This window comes from Mauremys reevesii, linkage group 15 (genome assembly GCF_016161935.1).
Source record: "Mauremys reevesii isolate NIE-2019 linkage group 15, ASM1616193v1, whole genome shotgun sequence".
Taxonomy (NCBI): Eukaryota; Metazoa; Chordata; order Testudines; family Geoemydidae; genus Mauremys; species Mauremys reevesii.
The window spans coordinates 14,034,075-14,038,699 of NC_052637.1; the positions used below are offsets into that span (position 1 = coordinate 14,034,075).

Here is a 4,625-nt window from a genome sequence, read left to right on the forward strand (position 1 = left end):
GCCTACTCTTAGCAGGGTTAGAGGACCTGGTGATAGCCTTTGTTCTCTCACCATTGGTACTGTGGTAACAAAGGGGAATCTCATCAAGCTCTCATTGTATGTAGATGTGGCCAACAAATCCTCCAGGAACAAAAGAGAGGCCTGAATTTGGAATGCAAAAGTCAAGCAGGAAGAAACAAACGTTGTGGGTTTTCTTCATCCATCATGAAGAAGCAAAAGAAAAAAAAATGGGGGGGTGGATGGAGAGGCAAGCCCCTGTTTTAGGGGTAGACTTTTCAGAGCAATACATTTCAATTAGCTTCCCAATCCCTTTTGTCTCTGATCCAGCTCCCACCAAGTCACTGGAGTCTTCTCACTGATTTCTGTGGGCTTTGGTTCAGGGCCATACTGAGCAGGCTGCCTTCCTCACCCAGATACTTAGAGAAGAGTGGATTTTTCCACTGCAGCAATTCTCAACCTTGGTTTTCATTCATACCTACTGGCAAGATACTTCACCATGAACAAATACGGTTCAGAATACAGGGCCAGGAATTTCCTGTTAAGCACATTGCTGACTTCTGTGCATCGCCCTGTTGAAATCCAGAGACTACTCACACTAGCTAGCACTACAGAGGCTAGTGTCTTCATGCTTTGGCTTTCAGGTATGTCTACTGTCACTGCCCCCTTCCCCTCCTCCCCCCAAAAAACGGAGTGTTCTTAACCCAGGTTAGTTAGCTTGGGTTAAAGGAGCAGTGAAGACACTTTAACTTAGGTTGGCATCTAGCGTTCAACCACCAGGCTCCCTGCTAACAAACCGAGCTACTGTGTCTTCACTGCTATTTTAACCCATGTTAAGAACACATTTCTTTGTGCACCCTTAGTTACTAGCTTTTTGCAAGTGCAGATCAAAGACATAAACAGCTGTAAGTATCAAAAATGGAAATAGGTATCTAGGCCTTACCTAGATTAAGATTGTGACTGAGGCCAGGCCTACACTGTAAACTGACATCAGTGTCACTACATCATTCAGGGGTGTGAAAAATCCACACCTCTGAGCGACCGACCTAGCCCCTGGTGTGGATGGTGCTATCTCAATGGGAGAGCTTCTCCCGCTGACGGCTGCGAGCAGGTTTCAGGGGGTCCACCAAGCAGGGCTAGTATTAGACTCGCAGGGGTCCAGGGCAGCCCCACTGCCTGGGGCCCTGAGCCCCACCACCCGGGGCTGAAGCTGAAGCCTGAGCAATGTAACTTTGTGGAGGCCCCTTTGGCTTGGGGCCCCAGGCAACTTCCCTGCTTGTTGTGGCACTGGTGGGTCATGGAGTTTTTAAGACTGTTCATCCGTGTAAAGCAACACGTGTTTAAATGCCAGAAAGGTTCTAACAGGTTCTGCAAACACAGCCTGGTAATTGTAAGAACTCTTGTTGTCACGTGCGGATTTGTGCTTAAGAATGCCTCACTCTTCTACAGCATTTCTCACCAGTAGAGCTCAAAGCACTTTATAATGTCTGTCACTGTCACAAATGGAGAAAGTGAAGCATGAAGAAGTGACATGACTTGTGTAGGGTTAATGAGCAGGTCAGTGCCAGAACTGGGAATGAAACCCAGGTCTTGTGACTCTCAGTGCAGTGATCTAGCTACTAGACCACAATAAATGCTTTCAGCCTTTGTTTCTTTCCCATAAACCTGACACTCATTTTTAAAACAAAAATAAAGCAAGCTTTGATTGGCACAATAACAGTAAAGCATCAGTTCCTAATGGATTTCCAATTTGGGGAGGATAATATTTATGATTATGATACTAATTAATAATAATTAACAAGGGTTAGATTCTGACACACTTACTCTAGTTGATTGGTACTTTAACCTTCTGACAGCTCCTTGGTTCTTAGTGGGACCACTCAGAGAGTAAGACAATATTTACTATAAACAAAGGGGACTCTTAATTTGGTTAGTCTTTTAAAAAAAGGTTGAATCCCAAAATACCCCCCTTACTCTGCTAGACAGTGCAGATTTTTTTTATCAGCACCCTTTGCCCCTTTAAACTAAGAGCTGAGTTTTATTTCTCTCACTTACATATGAGGAAGTGCCTTACTGCACACTTTACCCTGCTGATTTCAACTGGGCCACTCGTGTTAGAATCTGGCCCCAAATAACCTTGCTTATTGCTGGGACAGGAAGCACCTACTTTTAGGCTGAGATTTTGGAGGGCTGTAGAATGACTAATAATACTCAGCTCTCATATAGCACCATTCCTCAGCATATTTCCAAGCACTTTGCAAAGGAAGGCACCAGCATTATCTCCATTTTGGAGATGGGGAAACTGAGGCACAAAGTGGGGACTTTGCTCAAGGTCTCGGGAGAGCCAAGCCTGGAATCTAGCTGTCTTCAGTGCTACTCCAAGGCCATGCTGCCAAATAATGGAGAGAGAAAAGTCAACTTGGTCCCCAGCCTCCCAGATACAGTGTTGCTGAAGGTCCTGCTACTATTCAATAAAATCAGAAAGTGACAAAAAGTGTTAGCATCTGTTATTTGGTGACTCCCTAAGACCCTTTGGCACCTAGCTTCACTAAGAGAAGCAGTAAGGTTACTCTGCACAACAGGAATTTCATTCACCACTATCGCAGTGATTTCAGTGGCCTTACTCCTGTGACTAAAGTTACTCAGGGGCATTCGTGCTTCCAGTAATCAGCCTCCACAAATGTCTCGCCTCAGCTAGCTGGCAGTTTTCTAAGCCACCTCCGGCTGGGGTAGCAGTCGAATCATTCACAAGCATTAAAACAATGTTAATTTCTCTTCCCAGGTTGCAGTAGAGTGTAGAAATCTCTCCGTCTGAAACTGTAGTCCAAACTTAAAAAAAAAAATACTGAATCCATATTCAGCATGGGAGAATCTCTTTCCCTCCCTCGCTTGTGAAAATTATAGTTATTTTAATTAAGAAAAATATCGTTCCCTGACCGGGAATCGAACCCGGGCCGCGGCGGTGAGAGCGCCGAATCCTAACCACTAGACCACCAGGGAAGAGATAGCAAGCGTGCTTTGTAGGCTGTACTCCTACTCCCATGTACAGAGTTAGTATTTTCTCTATGCAAAAGCTCTCATTGCAATCACACACGATCATTTCACGCCTCTGAATTGAACAAAGCACCTAGACTGCACCGCACACGTAACTCTGCAGCAGGCACAACTCTTGTGCAAATCAGCAGAGACTGGCTTTGCCCCCCCCGCAGTTAATTTAAACTTTGAAAGAGCTGTCAGTGCGGGTTACAGCCAGGTTTTACGGCTCTTTCAAGGCTGTGTGACCAATACTAAAATAAGAGGGGCTGCTGATCCACCCCCAAATCTCCCCTTTACCCCTTACAGCCCCTCCATAATACAGGGCAAATAAAGATCTGATGGAGAAGAGCCCTGGAAACAAACATACATGTTTTAAAATACACTGTCAATGAAAAGAAAGGAAGGAAGGAATCCTTGGCTTGTTTTCCCATTTTAATCCAATGAAATTAAAAGAACGTTTTATTATTACTTAAAAGAACGTGTCAGGAGTGGGATTTGAACCCACGCCTCCATTCGGAGACCAGAACACCCAGGTGAGGGGAAGACAGAGCCTTGAGTCTGGCGCCTTAGACCACTCGGCCATCCTGACACTGACGAGACAATGTTTGAAACAAGTGGCTCATAATCTCTCTGCAAAAGTGTCTTCCTGTCACATTTCCTTGTTGTTTTGCTACAATCTCAGCGGCCCCAGGACTCACCCTCCATGACACACACAGACCCACGACTGCTGCCGAGCCACAAAAAGGATCAGACACATCTAACCACTCCCGCTAGCTTAGGCAGCCTCTAAACTGGACTGCACCAGCGGCTCTGTTTGCAGCTGTTTAAATGATACTCACTCCTATTCCTCAATACAGCAGCTCCCTGCCAGGAACGGGCTAGCACAGTGTTTATCTTCCCGGCACACTTTTTTTTCCATATCCCTTTTCTCCCGTCTCCACGTGTACCTGCCCAGTTTCTCTTGCCTCCCTCTTCTCACTTGGTCCCCTCCCCAGGACAGAGTCAAAGTGCATAAAGTTCAGCCAGGAGGGGACTTCACCATTCAGCTCGCCCCTCTGAGTACAGCCTGTGCTTGGATTGAACTCTCTCATTGGCTCAAAAGAGAGAAATAGTGATCTCTGATTGGTCGCGTTTGCAGTCATGTTTTAATCTAGCCAATCCCCTTCCCTATACACTCTGCTCAGTGGCATGGCTAGAGTACCATAGTATCAAACACGTATTTCCCTTCCAGTCCGCACCCTCAACCCACTGCAAACCCTACAGCCAGGTGCATAGCAGAGATCTTTACCTCCCAGCCGGAAAAGCAAAGTCACACACACAGGTCTCAGCCCTCTCGGGGTGTGATTATGCTGTTCAGACATATAAAATACAGCTGCTGCTGGAACAACAAGCTCAGGACCAGACTTCCAAAGGTATTTAGGTGCCTAAAGATTCAGATAGGCACTAAGTGGCATTTTCAAAAGCACCTAACTCCCGTCGAAATCAAATGGAGTCTGCACATAGCCTGCTTCAGGTGCTTGTGAAAACCCTATGCAATGCCTGTCTGTATCCTTCGGTGCCCAAATACCTTTGAAAATAGGTCTAAAAGACGT

At 45.9% G+C, this 4,625-nt stretch overlaps 2 non-coding genes across 2 annotated transcripts; both read right to left on the reverse strand.

Moving 5' to 3' along the window:
* Positions 1-2,925: 2,925 nt before the first annotated feature.
* TRNAE-CUC lies at positions 2,926-2,997 on the reverse strand. Its single transcript has one exon. It is a non-coding gene; the product is annotated as a tRNA-Glu (tRNA).
* A 516-nt stretch (positions 2,998-3,513) lies between these two features.
* TRNAL-CAA lies at positions 3,514-3,622 on the reverse strand. Its single transcript has 2 exons — positions 3,585-3,622; positions 3,514-3,559 (listed from the first exon to the last, which is right to left on the reverse strand). It is a non-coding gene; the product is annotated as a tRNA-Leu (tRNA).
* Between the last annotated feature and the right edge of the window lie 1,003 nt (positions 3,623-4,625).